The sequence below is a fragment of the Gadus chalcogrammus genome, chromosome 12, assembly GCF_026213295.1.
Source record: "Gadus chalcogrammus isolate NIFS_2021 chromosome 12, NIFS_Gcha_1.0, whole genome shotgun sequence".
NCBI classification, from domain to species: domain Eukaryota; kingdom Metazoa; phylum Chordata; class Actinopteri; order Gadiformes; family Gadidae; genus Gadus; species Gadus chalcogrammus.
Window position 1 is genome coordinate 8,928,864 of NC_079423.1, and position 22,426 is coordinate 8,951,289.

Consider the following 22,426-nt stretch of genomic DNA (forward strand, 5'->3'; position numbering starts at 1 on the left):
CGATAGGTTATTATGAATCTCAAACGACCGCGTCTACTTCAGATTGATGTGGAAGTGGAAGAACCTGGGGCCGGTTGCACCAACTGGGCGTAAGCCTGGTCGTAACTACGCCTGGTCGTAACTTGGCGTTCTAAGTCCAACCTAACCGTTACGCCGGTTGCACCAACTGGGCTTAGCGTTCTTTTCACTAAGACCAGGCGTAAATCCTACGCCTGGTCAGGGGCAGGCGTAGAGTTGAAATTCCAGGCTGTTTCTATAGCAATTGCAGCCAATCCAATGCAGCTTTACCACCATCCTTGCACCGCTTCGCTAAACTGCATTTCAAAGCACAGCCGGAGATATGATCAGTGTTCACAGATCGACTGCCTGTCGGGAAGATATCGCTGGCCGATTAGTCCGTTCTCAACTTATAATCAGTTGTGAATGTTGTTTTAACTATGTTTATATGTTTTATAAAGGCCGACACATTAAACAAATCTCTCCTACAGAACCATTCCCGTCTAAATGCCTGCTCGTCGTAAACCAGACATTACAAATACATATTTTAATTATATTCGTTTGCAGTGTTTTATTGCTAGGCATTAACACAATTGATGAATGACAATGAGTGAACGAATGAATTATTTATTTCGGTGTCCAACAGCATGTCAAGTAAAATAGTAAACAGCTGTTGTCAAGAGGTATCCTAGCAACGCGGTGATATGCGCATACCATGGAACATTCACATGGCCGCGCATGGCTAAGACCGGGCGTAGTTAAGACCAGGCGTAAGTCCCGTTGGTGCAACCGGCGTTAGTTCCATTCTAACGCCAGGTCGTAACTAAGACCTACTTAGCAGTTACGACCAGTCTTAGTTACGCCCAGTTGGTGCAACCGGCCCCAGAGACGTCGGAGAACCCGACGAAGTCCTTTGTGATTCATTATATCGTCTGGACGCGCACACAGCTTTTGGCCGTGATGTATTATAGATATCTATGTATTATATGATATTATTTAGATATAGAGCAGAGCTCCAGGTCTGTAACGCAAGTGTTGTACACTTCCTTGTTATTTGGATAACCGTTCTGCTGTTGGTGTTATGGCATAACACGTCAGACTCTCGTCTGTGGTATTTCTACAACGAGACTCGTAGTGGGGGTTATCTCAGCCATGGTTGAGAATGAATTGGGGGAAAGGAACTTTGGCTTTGACTCCCTGAAGTAGGCTACATGAACCACGACATGGAGGAGAAAGGGATTGTTGGCCGCGAATGTATCCCGCTTGAGCCCTGCTTCCCGCCGCCTCGGCAGCGGTCAGCGCTAATCACCGCATCCTGAAGCCGAGGCGGTGGTCCATCGGCAGCGAGGCTCCGGCGGGAGACGACCGCGGTCAACAATCCCTTTCTCCTCCATGTCGTGGTTCATGACTTCAGGGAGTCAAAGCCAAAGTTCCTTTCCCCCAATTCATTCTCAACCATGGCTGAGATAACCCCCACTACGGGTCTAGTTGTAGAAATACCATAGACGAGAGTCCGACGTGTTATGCCATCACACCAACAGCAGAACGGTTATCCAAATAACAAGGAAGTGTACAACACTTGCGTTACAGTCCTGGAGCTCTATATCTAAATAATATCATATAATACATAGATATCTCTATCAAATAATACATATTATCACGGCCAAAAGCTGTGTGCACGTCCAGACGATATAATGAATCACAAAGGACTTCGTCGGGTTCTCCGACGTCTCTGGTTCTTCCACTTCCACATCAATCTGTAGTAGACAGAACCGCGCGCTGCCTGCTGCCTGCTGCCGGCGCAAGGCACCACCGCCCGGCTGCCCGCTGCCGGGCGGTGGTACTTCGCGGCGGTGGTGCCTCGCGCCGCGGCAACCGGCGGCAGGCAGCATGTCGCAGTTCATGTACTTCGATGTCGTTCTGCCATTGCATTCAAAATTCTGTAACTAGCCTGTTACTACGAACTAAGCAACTACCATACACGTATTAGCATTTAGCACTAGCTTAATCACGACTCCTTCAGAATTCTTGTGGGTGGTTACGAACCAACCAAGTGGGCAGGGCCATGAATAATAGTTTGACAACGCTACGTCACAGTGTCACCTTATCCAGATTGGCTCATTTCTTCTGCCTTTTTCCTTTCATTGCCTATTGCATTCAGCAGACGAACTGCATAGATTTCAAACTTACCACAGCTCACAAACTTATTCAGACCTATGTTATTTAACAAACAACAGGAAAAATGTGATTTTAATGGCATGGGCTCTTTAAGACTATTTTATACTTTATGTTGTAAATGCCTCTCGGCATAGTACTCAGACAATATTGCTCTTTGTATGATAGGAGGCCGATACAAATCTTGGATGGGTCATCTGAAACGACTGTGATGTGCTCAGCATCTCCAGAATTATAGCCTAGATAAAACTACCATTTGAAAAAAACGGAGGGCTACGCAAATAGTCTGGAGTGAACTGAGGCCAGGTCCTCGATTGGTAGTGTTGGCTATGTAAGGCTATTTAAATATATTAAAGATTTGCGCGAGAATCTATATCTCTTCACTCCAGCAAAAATTCATCCAATATGCCAAGATGTCGAGCCGTGGTCTTATCAATCGCTCCCGGTGGATTGCACGTATAATTTGCGCTCTGATATCAGCAGTTCTCTCATCAGAAGGGCATGCCATTGTGAACACATGAAATCTGCGGTGAACGCCGGTTGAAATACCCCAAACCGGGTTATGTTTCAAACTTAACCTGCGCAAAACCTGCTCCGACCAGGTTTGATTCAGAGCATATGTTGCTATAGCAACTAACATACCGTGATCCTTTTGGAACGGAAAACCTCGGGTTACCGCAAACCCTGGGTTAACTTACCCGGTTATGTGATAAAACCGGCTTTGTGGAACACCCCTCAGATCATGGGAGGACGTCAAAAAATCACCACCCATTCTCTGACACTTTAACCGTTAACCTTGGTTCAAACATTTAACATCACACGCACACGCAGTGTATTTCAGATAATTAATGAATTCAGATGTCACAATGATCGTTTACATGGATAAGGAGTCCTACTGAATCAATTACTGCCGTTTATATCTAACTAATGATTGTTTTTGTAAGAGTGTAACGTCGAGCCTCAGCAGCTTTCTCACTCCTTATGTGCTACTGTATAAAACCTGGTTTTGCGCCTGCACTAATTGCTTACGGCCATACCACCCTGAACACGCCCGATCTCGTCTGATCTCGGAAGCTAAGCAGGGTCGGGCCTGGTTAGTACTTGGATGGGAGACCGCCTGGGAATACCAGGTGCTGTAAGCTTTTTCTTTTTCAACTCGAGCTCATTGCCTCCGTGGCCTACCGTGGCGTACCGTGACCTGATGTTTACTGCCAACCGCTTTGGAGGATTTAAGCAACATACAAAAACTGACAACGTCTCTCAAAACTATTTTTGTGAAACATGAGGACAGTATAGTGATACTGCCAGCAGGGAGCACCAGAGAGCTGAACCGACAGTTGTACATTTCTTAAACTTTCACCAACACAAACACGCACGCTCACTTCAGATCATGGGAGGACGTCAAAAAATCACCACCCATTCTCTGACACTTTAACAGTTAACCTTGGTTCAAACATTTAACATCACACGCACACGCAGTGTATTTCAGATAATTAATGAATTCGGATGTCACAATGATCGTTTACATGGATAAGGAGTCCTACTGAATCAATTACTGCCGTTTATATCTAACTAATGATTGTCTTTGTAAAAGTGTAACGTCGAGCCTCAGCGGCTTTCTCACTCCTTATGTGCTACTGTATGAAACCTGGTTTTGCGCCTGCAATAATTGCTTACGGCCATACCACCCTGAACACGCCCGATCTCGTCTGATCTCGAAAGCTAAGCAGGGTCGGGCCTGGTTAGTACTTGGATGGGAGACCGCCTGGGAATACCAGGTGCTGTAAGCTTTTTCTTTTTCAACTCGAGCTCATTGACTCCGTGGCCTACCGTGGCGTACCGTGACCTGATGTATGCCAACCGCTTTGGAGGATTTAAGCAACATACAAAAACTGACAACGTCTCTCAAAACTATTTTTGTGAAACATGAGGACAGTATAGTGATACTGCCAGCAGGGAGCACCAGAGAGCTGAACCGACAGTTGTACATTTCTTAAACTTTCACCAACACAAACACGCACGCTCACTTCAGATCATGGGAGGACGTCAAAAAATCACCACCCATTCTCTGACACTTTAACCGTTAACCTTGGTTCAAACATTTAACATCACACGCACACGCAGTGTATTTCAGATAATTAATGAATTCAGATGTCACAATGATCGTTTACATGGATAAGGAGTCCTACTGAATCAATTACTGCCGTTTATATCTAACTAATGATTGTTTTTGTAAGAGTGGAACGTCGAGCCTCAGCAGCTTTCTCACTCCTTATGTGCTACTGTATAAAACCTGGTTTTGCGCCTGCACTAATTGCTTACGGGCATACCACCCTGAACACGCCCGATCTCGTCTGATCTCGGAAGCTAAGCAGGGTCGGGCCTGGTTAGTACTTGGTTGGGAGACCGCCTGGGAATACCAGGTGCTGTAAGCTTTTTCTTTTTCAACTCGAGCTCATTGCCTCCGTGGCCTACCGTGGCGTACCGTGACCTGATGTTTACTGCCAACCGCTTTGGAGGATTTAAGCAACATACAAAAACTGACAACGTCTCTCAAAACTATTTTTGTGAAACATGAGGACAGTATAGTGATACTGCCAGCAGGGAGCACCAGAGAGCTGAAACGACAGTTGTACATTTCTTAAACTTTCACCAACACAAACACGCACGCTCACTTCAGATCATGGGAGGACGTCAAAAAATCACCACCCATTCTCTGACACTTTAACCGTTAACCTTGGTTCAAACATTTAACATCACACGCACACGCAGTGTATTTCAGATAATTAATGAATTCAGATGTCACAATGATCGTTTACATGGATAAGGAGTCCTACTGAATCAATTACTGCCGTTTATATCTAACTAATGATTGTTTTTGTAAAAGTGTAACGTCGAGCCTCAGCAGCTTTCACACTCCTTATGTGCTTCTGTATAAAACCTGGTTTTGCGCCTGCACTAATTGCTTACGGCCATACCACCCTGAACACGCCCGATCTCGTCTGATCTCGGAAGCTAAGCAGGGTCGGGCCTGGTTAATACTTGGATGGGAGACCGCCTGGGAATACCAGGTGCTGTAAGCTTTTTCTTTTTCAACTCGAGCTCATTGACTCCGTGGCCTACCGTGGCGTACCGTGACCTGATGTTTACTGCCTACGGCTTTGGAGGATTTAAGCAACATACAAAAACTGACAACGTCTCTCAAAACTATTTTTGTGAAACATGAGGACAGTATAGTGATACTGCCAGCAGGGAGCACCAGAGAGCTGAACCGACAGTTGTACATTTCTTAAACTTTCACCAACACAAACACGCACGCTCACTTCAGATCATGGGAGGACGTCAAAAAATCACCACCCATTCTCTGACACTTTAACCGTTAACCTTGGTTCAAACATTTAACATCACACGCACACGCAGTGTATTTCAGATAATTAATGAATTCAGATGTCACAATGATCGTTTACATGGATAAGGAGTCCTACTGAATCAATTACTGCCGTTTATATCTAACTAATGATTGTTTTTGTAAAAGTGTAACGTCAAGCCTCAGCAGCTTTCTCACTCCTTATGTGCTACTGTATAAAACCTGGTTTTGCGCCTGCACTAATTTCTTACGGCCATACCACCCTGAACACGCCCGATCTCGTCTGATCTCGGAAGCTAAGCAGGGTCGGGCCTGGTTAGTACTTGGATGGGAGACCGCCTGGGAATACCAGGTGCTGTAAGCTTTTTCTTTTTCAACTCGAGCTCATTGACTCCGTGGCCTACCGTGGCGTACCGTGACCTGATGTTTACTGCCAACCGCTTTGGAGGATTTAAGCAACATACAAAAACTGACAACGTCTCTCAAAACTATTTTTGTGAAACATGAGGACAGTATAGTGATACTGCCAGCAGGGAGCACCAGAGAGCTGAACCGACAGTTGTACATTTCTTAAACTTTCACCAACACAAACACGCACGCTCACTTCAGAGGGGTGTTCCACGAACGGAGGTTTAACAAACACTGAGTTAACGCTGAACTCTAGGTTGATTGACCCTGTGCCGACCAACCCAGAGTTTTCGGTTCCACAGCAGCGGTTATGCATTAGTTCAATCAACTCGGGGTTGGTTAACACAGGGTTGTGCGCGTCCACGCCAAACTTAAAAAGACGCGATGTATGGATCATGGAAACCCTGATCGATATGGTGAAACTGGCCGCTTATTTCAATGAAAAGGAACTCCAGGTTCTCCTGGAGAGCTATGACGAGGAGAAGGACATTATCACAAGAAAAGGGAACGCTAAAACCTGAGAACCCGGAGAACCAAAGCCTGGCAGCGGATCGCTGACCGCGTAAATGCGTTAGTTACACGTCAAAAGCATGATCCTTAATATTTGAGCCATGAATATATAAATATCCCAGTTAAGCATTCTTAAAGATGCTACCACATAACCCCTTTCTTCTAAAACAATATGTAGGCCTACTCCGATTGCTTCCAAGCGGTCAGAGGATCAAGTATAAAAAACATACAAACTGGTAAGCTTTTCCCACCATCGTATCGGTATAAATTTAAATAAGCAATTTTTTTAAGCCAATCGTGAAAAGGCCGACAGTCGGCAGACTGGATCTGGCCCTCAAATTGTCTTGACCCCGGTGGAGGAGATGTTAATAAACATAAATTCAGGGCGCCCTGGCATGGAGGGGGTAGGCTACCTGGAGGTACCTACCACCTCAGAGAGTCATGGGCCATACCCCACACTGGTTGAATGTAGGTTTTTGTGTTTTCTTGTATTTTAGATTTTTTTTGCCTTCGAAGTAACACGCAAACCGTGTGCTTGCCACAGCGCATACTATTCAAAATGTTTCTTTTTTGGTAACTGGGTAGAAAACCTAAAAGTGACAATTCATCAACTTCACAGATCAAGATGGATCAGTGCTTGTAATGAAGCCGCCGGCTACGATCGAACATTCTCCAGTGGATGCAAGTCCGTTAAAGATCCCATGCCATTCTATTTTATGATGCTTTAATATAGGTATTAGTGGGCCACAAACACAGTATTCAAAGACTGGCAGCGGATCGCTGACCGCGTAAATGCGTTAGTTACACGTCAAAAGCATGATCCTTAATATTTGAGCCATGAATATATAAATATCCCAGTTAAGCATTCTTAAAGATGCTACCACATAACCCCTTTCTTCTAAAACAATATGTAGGCCTACTCCGATTGCTTCCAAGCGGTCAGAGGATCAAGTATAAAAAACATACAAACTGGTAAGCTTTTCCCACCATCGTATCGGTATAAATTTAAATAAGCAATTTTTTTAAGCCAATCGTGAAAAGGCCGACAGTCGGCAGACTGGATCTGGCCCTCAAATTGTCTTGACCCCGGTGGAGGAGATGTTAATAAACATAAATTCAGGGCGCCCTGGCATGGAGGGGGTAGGCTACCTGGAGGTACCTACCACCTCAGAGAGTCATGGGCCATACCCCACACTGGTTGAATGTAGGTTTTTGTGTTTTCTTGTATTTTAGATTTTTTTTGCCTTCGAAGTAACACGCAAACCGTGTGCTTGCCACAGCGCATACTATTCAAAATGTTTCTTTTTTGGTAACTGGGTAGAAAACCTAAAAGTGACAATTCATCAACTTCACAGATCAAGATGGATCAGTGCTTGTAATGAAGCCGCCGGCTACGATCGAACATTCTCCAGTGGATGCAAGTCCGTTAAAGATCCCATGCCATTCTATTTTATGATGCTTTAATATAGGTATTAGTGGGCCACAAACACAGTATTCAAAGACGTCCCCGAAATTCAGCCGTGGTGCAGAGTTACAGTCACTCCGAAACAGTCGCACATTGAGCTTCCCCCAAACGCGCTGTTTCGGTGGGCGTGTCAAGGCAGGTCAAGGAGGGGGGTGGGGGTGTGGCCCTGAGCAGCTTGTAGCCACTACCATGCGCTCTGTATACGGTGGGCGTGTCAAGGCAGGTCAAGGAGGGGGGTGGGGGTGTGGCCCTGAGTAGCTTGTAGCCACTGACTGACAGTACCATGCGCTCTGTTTACGGTGGATGTATCTCAATGGCTCGTAGAAACCCATATTATACATAGATATCTATATCATATAATATATAATATTATCACCTGGCCCTGAGCAGCTTGTAGCCACGGTACCATGCGCTCTGTTTACGGTGGATGTATCCAATGGCTCTTAGAAACCCATATTATACATAGATATCTCTATGTATAATATATATTATCACGGCCAAAAGCTGTGTGAGTCTCCAGACGATAGGTTATTATGAATCTCAAACGACCGCGTCTACTTCAGATTGATGTGGAAGTGGAAGAACCTGGGGCCGGTTGCACCAACTGGGCGTAAGCCTGGTCGTAACTACGCCTGGTCGTAACTTGGCGTTCTAAGTCCAACCTAACCGTTACGCCGGTTGCACCAACTGGGCTTAGCGTTCTTTTCACTAAGACCAGGCGTAAATCCTACGCCTGGTCAGGGGCAGGCGTAGAGTTGAAATTCCAGGCTGTTTCTATAGCAATTGCAGCCAATCCAATGCAGCTTTACCACCATCCTTGCACCGCTTCGCTAAACTGCATTTCAAAGCACAGCCGGAGATATGATCAGTGTTCACAGATCGACTGCCTGTCGGGAAGATATCGCTGGCCGATTAGTCCGTTCTCAACTTATAATCAGTTGTGAATGTTGTTTTAACTATGTTTATATGTTTTATAAAGGCCGACACATTAAACAAATCTCTCCTACAGAACCATTCCCGTCTAAATGCCTGCTCGTCGTAAACCAGACATTACAAATACATATTTTAATTATATTCGTTTGCAGTGTTTTATTGCTAGGCATTAACACAATTGATGAATGACAATGAGTGAACGAATGAATTATTTATTTCGGTGTCCAACAGCATGTCAAGTAAAATAGTAAACAGCTGTTGTCAAGAGGTATCCTAGCAACGCGGTGATATGCGCATACCATGGAACATTCACATGGCCGCGCATGGCTAAGACCGGGCGTAGTTAAGACCAGGCGTAAGTCCCGTTGGTGCAACCGGCGTTAGTTCCATTCTAACGCCAGGTCGTAACTAAGACCTACTTAGCAGTTACGACCAGTCTTAGTTACGCCCAGTTGGTGCAACCGGCCCCAGAGACGTCGGAGAACCCGACGAAGTCCTTTGTGATTCATTATATCGTCTGGACGCGCACACAGCTTTTGGCCGTGATGTATTATAGATATCTATGTATTATATGATATTATTTAGATATAGAGCAGAGCTCCAGGTCTGTAACGCAAGTGTTGTACACTTCCTTGTTATTTGGATAACCGTTCTGCTGTTGGTGTTATGGCATAACACGTCAGACTCTCGTCTGTGGTATTTCTACAACGAGACTCGTAGTGGGGGTTATCTCAGCCATGGTTGAGAATGAATTGGGGGAAAGGAACTTTGGCTTTGACTCCCTGAAGTAGGCTACATGAACCACGACATGGAGGAGAAAGGGATTGTTGGCCGCGAATGTATCCCGCTTGAGCCCTGCTTCCCGCCGCCTCGGCAGCGGTCAGCGCTAATCACCGCATCCTGAAGCCGAGGCGGTGGTCCATCGGCAGCGAGGCTCCGGCGGGAGACGACCGCGGTCAACAATCCCTTTCTCCTCCATGTCGTGGTTCATGACTTCAGGGAGTCAAAGCCAAAGTTCCTTTCCCCCAATTCATTCTCAACCATGGCTGAGATAACCCCCACTACGGGTCTAGTTGTAGAAATACCATAGACGAGAGTCCGACGTGTTATGCCATCACACCAACAGCAGAACGGTTATCCAAATAACAAGGAAGTGTACAACACTTGCGTTACAGTCCTGGAGCTCTATATCTAAATAATATCATATAATACATAGATATCTCTATCAAATAATACATATTATCACGGCCAAAAGCTGTGTGCACGTCCAGACGATATAATGAATCACAAAGGACTTCGTCGGGTTCTCCGACGTCTCTGGTTCTTCCACTTCCACATCAATCTGTAGTAGACAGAACCGCGCGCTGCCTGCTGCCTGCTGCCGGCGCAAGGCACCACCGCCCGGCTGCCCGCTGCCGGGCGGTGGTACTTCGCGGCGGTGGTGCCTCGCGCCGCGGCAACCGGCGGCAGGCAGCATGTCGCAGTTCATGTACTTCGATGTCGTTCTGCCATTGCATTCAAAATTCTGTAACTAGCCTGTTACTACGAACTAAGCAACTACCATACACGTATTAGCATTTAGCACTAGCTTAATCACGACTCCTTCAGAATTCTTGTGGGTGGTTACGAACCAACCAAGTGGGCAGGGCCATGAATAATAGTTTGACAACGCTACGTCACAGTGTCACCTTATCCAGATTGGCTCATTTCTTCTGCCTTTTTCCTTTCATTGCCTATTGCATTCAGCAGACGAACTGCATAGATTTCAAACTTACCACAGCTCACAAACTTATTCAGACCTATGTTATTTAACAAACAACAGGAAAAATGTGATTTTAATGGCATGGGCTCTTTAAGACTATTTTATACTTTATGTTGTAAATGCCTCTCGGCATAGTACTCAGACAATATTGCTCTTTGTATGATAGGAGGCCGATACAAATCTTGGATGGGTCATCTGAAACGACTGTGATGTGCTCAGCATCTCCAGAATTATAGCCTAGATAAAACTACCATTTGAAAAAAACGGAGGGCTACGCAAATAGTCTGGAGTGAACTGAGGCCAGGTCCTCGATTGGTAGTGTTGGCTATGTAAGGCTATTTAAATATATTAAAGATTTGCGCGAGAATCTATATCTCTTCACTCCAGCAAAAATTCATCCAATATGCCAAGATGTCGAGCCGTGGTCTTATCAATCGCTCCCGGTGGATTGCACGTATAATTTGCGCTCTGATATCAGCAGTTCTCTCATCAGAAGGGCATGCCATTGTGAACACATGAAATCTGCGGTGAACGCCGGTTGAAATACCCCAAACCGGGTTATGTTTCAAACTTAACCTGCGCAAAACCTGCTCCGACCAGGTTTGATTCAGAGCATATGTTGCTATAGCAACTAACATACCGTGATCCTTTTGGAACGGAAAACCTCGGGTTACCGCAAACCCTGGGTTAACTTACCCGGTTATGTGATAAAACCGGCTTTGTGGAACACCCCTCAGATCATGGGAGGACGTCAAAAAATCACCACCCATTCTCTGACACTTTAACCGTTAACCTTGGTTCAAACATTTAACATCACACGCACACGCAGTGTATTTCAGATAATTAATGAATTCAGATGTCACAATGATCGTTTACATGGATAAGGAGTCCTACTGAATCAATTACTGCCGTTTATATCTAACTAATGATTGTTTTTGTAAGAGTGTAACGTCGAGCCTCAGCAGCTTTCTCACTCCTTATGTGCTACTGTATAAAACCTGGTTTTGCGCCTGCACTAATTGCTTACGGCCATACCACCCTGAACACGCCCGATCTCGTCTGATCTCGGAAGCTAAGCAGGGTCGGGCCTGGTTAGTACTTGGATGGGAGACCGCCTGGGAATACCAGGTGCTGTAAGCTTTTTCTTTTTCAACTCGAGCTCATTGCCTCCGTGGCCTACCGTGGCGTACCGTGACCTGATGTTTACTGCCAACCGCTTTGGAGGATTTAAGCAACATACAAAAACTGACAACGTCTCTCAAAACTATTTTTGTGAAACATGAGGACAGTATAGTGATACTGCCAGCAGGGAGCACCAGAGAGCTGAACCGACAGTTGTACATTTCTTAAACTTTCACCAACACAAACACGCACGCTCACTTCAGATCATGGGAGGACGTCAAAAAATCACCACCCATTCTCTGACACTTTAACAGTTAACCTTGGTTCAAACATTTAACATCACACGCACACGCAGTGTATTTCAGATAATTAATGAATTCGGATGTCACAATGATCGTTTACATGGATAAGGAGTCCTACTGAATCAATTACTGCCGTTTATATCTAACTAATGATTGTCTTTGTAAAAGTGTAACGTCGAGCCTCAGCGGCTTTCTCACTCCTTATGTGCTACTGTATGAAACCTGGTTTTGCGCCTGCAATAATTGCTTACGGCCATACCACCCTGAACACGCCCGATCTCGTCTGATCTCGAAAGCTAAGCAGGGTCGGGCCTGGTTAGTACTTGGATGGGAGACCGCCTGGGAATACCAGGTGCTGTAAGCTTTTTCTTTTTCAACTCGAGCTCATTGACTCCGTGGCCTACCGTGGCGTACCGTGACCTGATGTATGCCAACCGCTTTGGAGGATTTAAGCAACATACAAAAACTGACAACGTCTCTCAAAACTATTTTTGTGAAACATGAGGACAGTATAGTGATACTGCCAGCAGGGAGCACCAGAGAGCTGAACCGACAGTTGTACATTTCTTAAACTTTCACCAACACAAACACGCACGCTCACTTCAGATCATGGGAGGACGTCAAAAAATCACCACCCATTCTCTGACACTTTAACCGTTAACCTTGGTTCAAACATTTAACATCACACGCACACGCAGTGTATTTCAGATAATTAATGAATTCAGATGTCACAATGATCGTTTACATGGATAAGGAGTCCTACTGAATCAATTACTGCCGTTTATATCTAACTAATGATTGTTTTTGTAAGAGTGGAACGTCGAGCCTCAGCAGCTTTCTCACTCCTTATGTGCTACTGTATAAAACCTGGTTTTGCGCCTGCACTAATTGCTTACGGGCATACCACCCTGAACACGCCCGATCTCGTCTGATCTCGGAAGCTAAGCAGGGTCGGGCCTGGTTAGTACTTGGTTGGGAGACCGCCTGGGAATACCAGGTGCTGTAAGCTTTTTCTTTTTCAACTCGAGCTCATTGCCTCCGTGGCCTACCGTGGCGTACCGTGACCTGATGTTTACTGCCAACCGCTTTGGAGGATTTAAGCAACATACAAAAACTGACAACGTCTCTCAAAACTATTTTTGTGAAACATGAGGACAGTATAGTGATACTGCCAGCAGGGAGCACCAGAGAGCTGAACCGACAGTTGTACATTTCTTAAACTTTCACCAACACAAACACGCACGCTCACTTCAGATCATGGGAGGACGTCAAAAAATCACCACCCATTCTCTGACACTTTAACCGTTAACCTTGGTTCAAACATTTAACATCACACGCACACGCAGTGTATTTCAGATAATTAATGAATTCAGATGTCACAATGATCGTTTACATGGATAAGGAGTCCTACTGAATCAATTACTGCCGTTTATATCTAACTAATGATTGTTTTTGTAAAAGTGTAACGTCGAGCCTCAGCAGCTTTCACACTCCTTATGTGCTACTGTATAAAACCTGGTTTTGCGCCTGCACTAATTGCTTATGGCCATACTACCCTGAACACGCCCGATCTCGTCTGATCTCGGAAGATAAGCAGGGTCGGGCCTGGTTAGTACTTGGATGGGAGACCGCCTGGGAATACCAGGTGCTGTTTGCTTTTTCTTTTTCAACTCGAGCTCATTGACTCCGTGGCCTACCGTGGCGTACCGTGACCTGATGTTTACTGCCAACCGCTTTGGAGGATTTAAGCAACATACAAAAACTGACAACGTCTCTCAAAACTATTTTTGTGAAACATGAGGACAGTATAGTGATACTGCCAGCAGGGAGCACCAGAGAGCTGAACCGACAGTTGTACATTTCTTAAACTTTCACCAACACAAACACGCACGCTCACTTCAGATCATGGGAGGACGTCAAAAAATCACCACCCATTCTCTGACACTTTAACCGTTAACCTTGGTTCAAACAATTAACATCACACGCACACGCAGTGTATTTCAGATAATTAATGAATTCAGATGTCACAATGATCGTTTACATGGATAAGGAGTCCTACTGAATCAATTACTGCCGTTTATATCTAACTAATGATTGTTTTTGTAAAAGTGTAACGTCAAGCCTCAGCAGCTTTCTCACTCCTTATGTGCTACTGTATAAAACCTGGTTTTGCGCCTGCACTAATTGTTTACGGCCATACCACCCTGAACACGCCCGATCTCGTCTGATCTCGGAAGCTAAGCAGGGTCGGGCCTGGTTAGTACTTGGATGGGAGACCGCCTGGGAATACCAGGTGCTGTAAGCTTTTTCTTTTTCAACTCGAGCTCATTGACTCCGTGGTGTACCGTGACCTGATGTTTACTGCCAATCGCTTTGGAGGATTTAAGCAACATACAAAAACTGACAACGTCTCTCAAAACTGTTTTTGTGAAACATGAGGACAGTATAGTGATACTGCCAGCAGGGAGCACCAGAGAGCTGAACCGACAGTTGTACATTTCTTAAACTTTCACCAACACAAACATGCACGCTCACTTCAGATCATGGGAGGACGTCAAAAAATCACCACCCATTCTCTGACACTTTAACCGTTAACCTTGGTTCAAACATTTAACATCACACGCACACGCAGTGTATTTCAGATAATTAATGAATTCAGATGTCACAATGATCGTTTACATGGATAAGGAGTCCTACTGAATCAATTACTGCCGTTTATATCTAACTAATGATTGTTTTTGTAAAAGTGTAACGTCGAGCCTCAGCCGCTTTCTCACTCCTTATGTGCTACTGTATAAAACCTGGTTTTGCGCCTGCACTAATTGCTTACGGCCATACCACCCTGAACACGCCCGATCTCGTCTGAACTCGGGAGCTAAGCAGGGTCGGGCCTGGTTAGTACTTGGATGGGAGACCGCCTGGGAATACCAGGTGCTGTTAGCTTTTTCTTTTTCAACTCGAGCTCATTGACTCCGTGGCCTACCGTGCGTACCGTGACCTGATGTTTACTGCCAACCGCTTTGGAGGATTTAAGCAACATACAAAAACTGACAACGTCTCTCAAAACTGTTTTTGTGAAACATGAGGACAGTATAGTGATACTGCCAGCAGGGAGCACCAGAGAGCTGAACCGACAGTTGTACATTTCTTGAACTTTCACCAACACAAACATGCACGCTCACTTCAGATCATGGGAGGACGTCAAAAAATCACCACCCATTCTCTGACACTTTAACCGTTAACCTTGGTTCAAACATTTAACATCACACGCACACGCAGTGTATTTCAGATAATTAATGAATTCAGATGTCACAATGATCGTTTACATGGATAAGGAGTCCTACTGAATCAATTACTGCCGTTTATATCTAACTAATGATTGTTTTTGTAAAAGTGTAACGTCGAGCCTCAGCCGCTTTCTCACTCCTTATGTGCTACTGTATAAAACCTGGTTTTGCGCCTGCACTAATTGCTTACGGCCATACCACCCTGAACACGCCCGATCTCGTCTGAACTCGGGAGCTAAGCAGGGTCGGGCCTGGTTAGTACTTGGATGGGAGACCGCCCGGGAATACCAGGTGCTGTTAGCTTTTTCTTTTTCAACTCGAGCTCATTGACTCCGTGGCCTACCGTGGCGTACCGTGACCTGATGTTTACTGCCAACCGCTTTGGAGGATTTAAGCAACATACAAAAACTGACAACGTCTCTCAAAACTATTTTTGTGAAACATGAGGACAGTATAGTGATACTGCCAGCAGGGAGCACCAGAGAGCTGAACCGACAGTTGTACATTTCTTAAACTTTCACCAACACAAACACGCACGCTCACTTCAGATCATGGGAGGACGTCAAAAAATCACCACCCATTCTCTGACACTTTAACCGTTAACCTTGGTTCAAACATTTAACATCACACGCACACGCAGTGTATTTCAGATAATTAATGAATTCAGATGTCACAATGATCGTTTACATGGATAAGGAGTCCTACTGAATCAATTACTGCCGTTTATATCTAACTAATGATTGTTTTTGTAAGAGTGGAACGTCGAGCCTCAGCAGCTTTCTCACTCCTTATGTGCTACTGTATAAAACCTGGTTTTGCGCCTGCACTAATTTCTTACGGCCATACCACCCTGAACACGCCCGATCTCGTCTGATCTCGGAAGCTAAGCAGGGTCGGGCCTGGTTAGTACTTGGTTGGGAGACCGCCTGGGAATACCAGGTGCTGTAAGCTATTACTTTTTCAACTCGAGCTCATTGCCTCCGTGGCCTACCGTGGCGTACCGTGACCTGATGTTTACTGCCAACCGCTTTGGAGGATTTAAGCAACATACAAAAACTGACAACGTCTCTCAAAACTGTTTTTGTGAAACATGAGGACAGTATAGTGATACTGCCAGCAGGGAGCACCAGAGAGCTGAACCGACAGTTGTACATTTCTTAAACTTTCACCAACACAAACACGCACGCTCACTTCAGATCATGGGAGGACGTCAAAAAATCACCACCCATTCTCTGACACTTTAACCGTTAACCTTGGTTCAAACATTTAACATCACACGCACACGCAGTGTATTTCAGATAATTAATGAATTCAGATGTCACAATGATCGTTTACATGGATAAGGAGTCCTACTGAATCAATTACTGCCGTTTATATCTAACTAATTATTGTTTTTGTAAGAGTGTAACGTCGAGCCTCAGCAGCTTTCTCACTCCTTATGTGCTACTGTATAAACCTGGTTTTGCGCCTGTACTAATTGCTTACGGCCATACCACCCTGAACAAGCCCGATCTCGTCTGATCTCGGAAGCTAAGCAGGGTCGGGCCTGGTTAGTACTTGGATGGGAGACCGCCTGGGAATACCAGGTGCTGTAAGCATTTTCTTTTTCAACTCGAGCTCATTGACTCCGTGGCCTACCGTGGCGTACCGTGACCTGATGTTTACTGCCAACCGCTTTGGAGGATTTAAGCAACATACAAAAACTGACAACGTCTCTCAAAACTATTTTTGTGAAACATGAGGACAGTATAGTGATACTGCCAGCAGGGAGCACCAGAGAGCTGAACCGACAGTTGTACATTTCTTAAACTTTCACCAACACAAACACGCACGCTCACTTCAGATCATGGGAGGACGTCAAAAAATCACCACCCATTCTCTGACACTTTAACCGTTAACCTTGGTTCAAACATTTAACATCACACGCACACGCAGTGTATTTCAGATAATTAATGAATTCAGATGTCACAATGATCGTTTACATGGATAAGGAGTCCTACTGAATCAATTACTGCCGTTTATATCTAACTAATGATTGTTTTTGTAAGAGTGGAACGTCGAGCCTCAGCAGCTTTCTCACTCCTTATGTGCTACTGTATAAAACCTGGTTTTGCGCCTGCACTAATTGCTTACGGCCATACCACCCTGAGAACGCCCGATCTCGTCTGATCTCGGAAGCTAAGCAGGGTTGGGCCTGGTTAGTACTTGGTTGGGAGACCGCCTGGGAATACCAGGTGCTGTAAGCTATTTCTTTTTCAACTCGAGCTCATTGCCTCCGTGGCCTACCGTGGCGTACCGTGACCTGATGTTTACTGCCAACCGCTTTGGAGGATTTAAGCAACATACAAAAACTGACAACGTCTCTCAAAACTGTTTTTGTGAAACATGAGGACAGTATAGTGATACTGCCAGCAGGGAGCACCAGAGAGCTGAACCGACAGTTGTACATTTCTTAAACTTTCACCAACACAAACACGCACGCTCACTTCAGATCATGGGAGGACGTCAAAAAATCACCACCCATTCTCTGACACTTTAACCGTTAACCTTGGTTCAAACATTTAACATCACACGCACACGCAGTGTATTTCAGATAATTAATGAATTCAGATGTCACAATGATCGTTTACATGGATAAGGAGTCCTACTGAATCAATTACTGCCGTTTATATCTAAGAAATTATTGTTTTTGTAAGAGTGTAACGTCGAGCCTCAGCAGCTTTCTCACTCCTTATGTGCTACTGTATAAAACCTGGTTTTGCGCCTGTACTAATTGCTTACGGCCATACCACCCTGAACACGCCCGATCTCGTCTGATCTCGGAAGCTAAGCAGGGTCGGGCCTGGTTAGTACTTGGATGGGAGACCGCCTGGGAATACCAGGTGCTGTAAGCTTTTTCTTTTTCAACTCGAGCTCATTGCCTCCGTGGCCTACCGTGGCGTACCGTGACCTGATGTTTACTGCCAACCGCTTTGGAGGATTTAAGCAACATACAAAAACTGACAACGTCTCTCAAAACTATTTTTGTGAAACATGAGGACAGTATAGTGATACTGCCAGCAGGGAGCACCAGAGAGCTGAACCGACAGTTGTACATTTCTTAAACTTTCACCAACACAAACACGCACGCTCACTTCAGATCATGGGAGGACGTCAAAAAATCACCACCCATTCTCTGACACTTTAACCGTTAACCTTGGTTCAAACATTTAACATCACACGCACACGCAGTGTATTTCAGATAATTAATGAATTCAGATGTCACAATGATCGTTTACATGGATAAGGAGTCCTACTGAATCAATTACTGCCGTTTATATCTAACTAATGATTGTTTTTGTAAAAGTGTAACGTCGAGCCTCAGCGGCTTTCTCACTCCTTATGTGCTACTGTATGAAACCTGGTTTTGCGCCTGCACTAATTGCTTACGGCCATACCACCCTGAACACGCCCGATCTCGTCTGATCTCGAAAGCTAAGCAGGGTCGGGCCTGGTTAGTACTTGGATGGGAGACAGCCTGGGAATACCAGGTGCTGTAAGCTTTTCTTTTTCAACTCGAGCTCATTGCCTCCGTGGCCTACCGTGGCGTACCGTGACCTGATGTTTACTGCCAACCGCTTTGGAGGATTTAAGCAACATACAAAAACTGACAACGTCTCTCAAAACTATTTTTGTGAAACATGAGGACAGTATAGTGATACTGCCAGCAGGGAGCACCAGAGAGCTGAACCGACAGTTGTACATTTCTTAAACTTTCACCAACACAAACACGCACGCTCACTTCAGATCATGGGAGGACGTCAAAAAATCACCACCCATTCTCTGACACTTTAACCGTTAACCTTGGTTCAAACATTTAACATCACACGCACACGCAGTGTATTTCAGATAATTAATGAATTCAGATGTCACAATGATCGTTTACATGGATAAGGAGTCCTACTGAATCAATTACTGCCGTTTATATCTAACTAATGATTGTTTTTGTAAAAGTGTAACGTCGAGCCTCAGCAGCTTTCTCACTCCTTATGTGCTACTGTATGAAACCTGGTTTTGCGCCTGCACTAATTGCTTACGGCCATACCACCCTGAACACGCCCGATCTCGTCTGATCTCGAAAGCTAAGCAGGGTCGGGCCTGGTTAGTACTTGGATGGGAGACCGCCTGGGAATACCAGGTGCTGTAAGCTTTTTCTTTTCAACTCGAGCTCATTGACTCCGTGGCCTACCGTGGCGTACCGTGACCTGATGTTACTGCCAACCGCTTTGGAGGATTTAAGCAACATACAAAAACTGACAACGTCTCTCAAAACTATTTTTGTGAAACATGAGGACAGTATAGTGATACTGCCAGCAGGGAGCACCAGAGAGCTGAACCGACAGTTGTACATTTCTTAAACTTTCACCAACACAAACACGCACGCTCACTTCAGATCATGGGAGGACGTCAAAAAATCACCACCCATTCTCTGACACTTTAACCGTTAACCTTGGTTCAAACATTAACATCACACGCACACGCAGTGTATTTCAGATAATTAATGAATTCAGATGTCACAATGATCGTTTACATGGATAAGGAGTCCTACTGAATCAATTACTGCCGTTTATATCTAACTAATGATTGTTTTTGTAAGAGTGGAACGTCGAGCCTCAGCAGCTTTCTCACTCCTTATGTGCTACTGTATAAAACCTGGTTTTGCGCCTGCACTAATTGCTTACGGGCCATACCACCCTGAACACGCCCGATCTCGTCTGATCTCGGAAGCTAAGCAGGGTCGGGCCTGGTTAGTACTTGGTTGGGAGACCGCCTGGGAATACCAGGTGCTGTAAGCTTTTTCTTTTTCAACTCGAGCTCATTGCCTCCGTGGCCTACCGTGGCGTACCGTGACCTGATGTTTACTGCCAACCGCTTTGGAGGATTTAAGCAACATACAAAAACTGACAACGTCTCTCAAAACTATTTTTGTGAAACATGAGGACAGTATAGTGATACTGCCAGCAGGGAGCACCAGAGAGCTGAACCGACAGTTGTACATTTCTTAAACTTTCACCAACACAAACACGCACGCTCACTTCAGATCATGGGAGGACGTCAAAAAATCACCACCCATTCTCTGACACTTTAACCGTTAACCTTGGTTCAAACATTTAACATCACACGCACACGCAGTGTATTTCAGATAATTAATGAATTCAGATGTCACAATGATCGTTTACATGGATAAGGAGTCCTACTGAATCAATTACTGCCGTTTATATCTAACTAATGATTGTTTTTGTAAAAGTGTAACGTCGAGCCTCAGCAGCTTTCTCACTCCTTATGTGCTACTGTATAAAACCTGGTTTTGCGCCTGCACTAATTGCTTACGGCCATACCACCCTGAACACGCCCGATCTCGTCTGATCTCGGAAGCTAAGCAGGGTCGGGCCTGGTTAGTACTTGGATGGGAGACCGCCTGGGAATACCAGGTGCTGTAGCTTTTTCTTTTCAACTCGAGCTCATTGACTCCGTGGCCTACCGTGGCGTACCGTGACCTGATGTTTACTGCCAACCGCTTTGGAGGATTTAAGCAACATACAAAAACTGACAACGTCTCTCAAAACTATTTTTGTGAAACATGAGGACAGTATAGTGATACTGCCAGCAGGGAGCACCAGAGAGCTGAACCGACAGTTGTACATTTCTTAAACTTTCACCAACACAAACACGCACGCTCACTTCAGATCATGGGAGGACGTCAAAAATCACCACCCATTCTCTGACACTTTAACCGTTAACCTTGGTTCAAACAATTAACATCACACGCACACGCAGTGTATTTCAGATAATTAATGAATTCAGATGTCACAATGATCGTTTACATGGATAAGGAGTCCTACTGAATCAATTACTGCCGTTTATATCTAACTAATGATTGTTTTTGTAAAAGTGTAACGTCGAGCCTCAGCAGCTTTCTCACTCCTTATGTGCTACTGTATAAAACCTGGTTTTGCGCCTGCACTAATTGCTTTAGGCCATACCACCCTGAACACGCCCGATCTCGTCTGATCTCGGAAGCTAAGCAGGGTCGGGCCTGGTTAGTACTTGGATGGGAGACCGCCTGGGAATACCAGGTGCTGTAAGCTTTTTCTTTTTCAACTCGAGCTCATTGACTCCGTGGTGTACCGTGACCTGATGTTTACTGCCAACCGCTTTGGAGGATTTAAGCAACATACAAAAACTGACAACGTCTCTCAAAACTGTTTTTGTGAAACATGAGGACAGTATAGTGATACTGCCAGCAGGGAGCACCAGAGAGCTGAACCGACAGTTGTACATTTCTTAAACTTTCACCAACACAACACTGCACGCTCACTTCAGATCATGGGAGGACGTCAAAAATCACCACCCATTCTCTGACACTTTAACCGTTAACCTTGGTTCAAACATTTAACATCACACGCACACGCAGTGTATTTCAGATAATTAATGAATTCAGATGTCACAATGATCGTTTACATGGATAAGGAGTCCTACTGAATCAATTACTGCCGTTTATATCTAACTAATGATTGTTTTTGTAAAAGTGTAACGTCGAGCCTCAGCAGCTTTCTCACTCCTTATGTGCTACTGTATAAAACCTGGTTTTGCGCCTGCACTAATTGCTTACGGCCATACCACCCTGAACACGCCCGATCTCGTCTGAACTCGGAAGCTAAGCAGGGTCGGGCCTGGTTAGTACTTGGATGGGAGACCGCCTGGGAATACCAGGTGCTGTAGCTTTTTCTTTTCAACTCGAGCTCATTGACTCCGTGGCCTACGTGGGTACCGTGACCTGATGTTTACTGCCAACCGCTTTGGAGGATTTAAGCAACATACAAAAACTGACAACGTCTCTCAAAACTGTTTTTGTGAAACATGAGGACAGTATAGTGATACTGCCAGCAGGGAGCACCAGAGAGCTGAACCGACAGTTGTACATTTCTTAACTTTCACCAACACAAACCTGCACGCTCACTTCAGATCATGGGAGGACGTCAAAAAATCACCACCCATTCTCTGACACTTTAACCGTTAACCTTGGTTCAAACATTTAACATCACACGGCACCGCAGT

The 22,426-nt window shown here is 45.0% G+C and overlaps 22 non-coding genes across 22 annotated transcripts; all 22 read left to right on the forward strand.

Annotated features, from left to right (window-relative positions):
- The first annotated feature begins 3,195 nt into the window (after positions 1–3,195).
- On the forward strand, positions 3,196–3,314 carry LOC130397568 (5S ribosomal RNA). The gene has a single exon (XR_008900154.1). It is a non-coding gene; the product is annotated as a 5S ribosomal RNA (ribosomal RNA).
- Positions 3,315–3,843: 529 nt separating this feature from the next.
- LOC130400122 (5S ribosomal RNA) lies at positions 3,844–3,962 on the forward strand. The gene has a single exon (XR_008902601.1). It is a non-coding gene; the product is annotated as a 5S ribosomal RNA (ribosomal RNA).
- Positions 3,963–4,488: 526 nt separating this feature from the next.
- Positions 4,489–4,607, forward strand: LOC130400945 (5S ribosomal RNA). Its single transcript, XR_008903412.1, has one exon. It is a non-coding gene; the product is annotated as a 5S ribosomal RNA (ribosomal RNA).
- Positions 4,608–5,136: 529 nt separating this feature from the next.
- On the forward strand, positions 5,137–5,255 carry LOC130400366 (5S ribosomal RNA). The gene has a single exon (XR_008902844.1). It is a non-coding gene; the product is annotated as a 5S ribosomal RNA (ribosomal RNA).
- Positions 5,256–5,784: 529 nt separating this feature from the next.
- Positions 5,785–5,903, forward strand: LOC130400013 (5S ribosomal RNA). Its single transcript, XR_008902500.1, has one exon. It is a non-coding gene; the product is annotated as a 5S ribosomal RNA (ribosomal RNA).
- Positions 5,904–11,638: 5,735 nt separating this feature from the next.
- On the forward strand, positions 11,639–11,757 carry LOC130397570 (5S ribosomal RNA). Its single transcript, XR_008900156.1, has one exon. It is a non-coding gene; the product is annotated as a 5S ribosomal RNA (ribosomal RNA).
- Positions 11,758–12,286: 529 nt separating this feature from the next.
- On the forward strand, positions 12,287–12,405 carry LOC130400123 (5S ribosomal RNA). Its single transcript, XR_008902602.1, has one exon. It is a non-coding gene; the product is annotated as a 5S ribosomal RNA (ribosomal RNA).
- Positions 12,406–12,931: 526 nt separating this feature from the next.
- Positions 12,932–13,050, forward strand: LOC130400946 (5S ribosomal RNA). The gene has a single exon (XR_008903413.1). It is a non-coding gene; the product is annotated as a 5S ribosomal RNA (ribosomal RNA).
- Positions 13,051–13,579: 529 nt separating this feature from the next.
- Positions 13,580–13,698, forward strand: LOC130394999 (5S ribosomal RNA). Its single transcript, XR_008898104.1, has one exon. It is a non-coding gene; the product is annotated as a 5S ribosomal RNA (ribosomal RNA).
- A 529-nt stretch (positions 13,699–14,227) lies between these two features.
- Positions 14,228–14,346, forward strand: LOC130399727 (5S ribosomal RNA). Its single transcript, XR_008902228.1, has one exon. It is a non-coding gene; the product is annotated as a 5S ribosomal RNA (ribosomal RNA).
- Positions 14,347–14,865: 519 nt separating this feature from the next.
- Positions 14,866–14,984, forward strand: LOC130400570 (5S ribosomal RNA). Its single transcript, XR_008903050.1, has one exon. It is a non-coding gene; the product is annotated as a 5S ribosomal RNA (ribosomal RNA).
- A 528-nt stretch (positions 14,985–15,512) lies between these two features.
- On the forward strand, positions 15,513–15,631 carry LOC130400991 (5S ribosomal RNA). Its single transcript, XR_008903455.1, has one exon. It is a non-coding gene; the product is annotated as a 5S ribosomal RNA (ribosomal RNA).
- A 529-nt stretch (positions 15,632–16,160) lies between these two features.
- On the forward strand, positions 16,161–16,279 carry LOC130400421 (5S ribosomal RNA). Its single transcript, XR_008902902.1, has one exon. It is a non-coding gene; the product is annotated as a 5S ribosomal RNA (ribosomal RNA).
- Positions 16,280–16,807: 528 nt separating this feature from the next.
- LOC130400678 (5S ribosomal RNA) lies at positions 16,808–16,926 on the forward strand. Its single transcript, XR_008903155.1, has one exon. It is a non-coding gene; the product is annotated as a 5S ribosomal RNA (ribosomal RNA).
- A 529-nt stretch (positions 16,927–17,455) lies between these two features.
- Positions 17,456–17,574, forward strand: LOC130399743 (5S ribosomal RNA). The gene has a single exon (XR_008902243.1). It is a non-coding gene; the product is annotated as a 5S ribosomal RNA (ribosomal RNA).
- Positions 17,575–18,103: 529 nt separating this feature from the next.
- LOC130397571 (5S ribosomal RNA) lies at positions 18,104–18,222 on the forward strand. The gene has a single exon (XR_008900157.1). It is a non-coding gene; the product is annotated as a 5S ribosomal RNA (ribosomal RNA).
- A 529-nt stretch (positions 18,223–18,751) lies between these two features.
- LOC130394724 (5S ribosomal RNA) lies at positions 18,752–18,870 on the forward strand. Its single transcript, XR_008897855.1, has one exon. It is a non-coding gene; the product is annotated as a 5S ribosomal RNA (ribosomal RNA).
- A 528-nt stretch (positions 18,871–19,398) lies between these two features.
- LOC130400124 (5S ribosomal RNA) lies at positions 19,399–19,517 on the forward strand. Its single transcript, XR_008902603.1, has one exon. It is a non-coding gene; the product is annotated as a 5S ribosomal RNA (ribosomal RNA).
- Positions 19,518–20,043: 526 nt separating this feature from the next.
- Positions 20,044–20,163, forward strand: LOC130401304 (5S ribosomal RNA). The gene has a single exon (XR_008903766.1). It is a non-coding gene; the product is annotated as a 5S ribosomal RNA (ribosomal RNA).
- Positions 20,164–20,692: 529 nt separating this feature from the next.
- On the forward strand, positions 20,693–20,811 carry LOC130394279 (5S ribosomal RNA). Its single transcript, XR_008897453.1, has one exon. It is a non-coding gene; the product is annotated as a 5S ribosomal RNA (ribosomal RNA).
- Positions 20,812–21,337: 526 nt separating this feature from the next.
- Positions 21,338–21,456, forward strand: LOC130394398 (5S ribosomal RNA). The gene has a single exon (XR_008897561.1). It is a non-coding gene; the product is annotated as a 5S ribosomal RNA (ribosomal RNA).
- A 518-nt stretch (positions 21,457–21,974) lies between these two features.
- On the forward strand, positions 21,975–22,093 carry LOC130401239 (5S ribosomal RNA). Its single transcript, XR_008903704.1, has one exon. It is a non-coding gene; the product is annotated as a 5S ribosomal RNA (ribosomal RNA).
- The last annotated feature ends 333 nt before the right edge of the window (positions 22,094–22,426 follow it).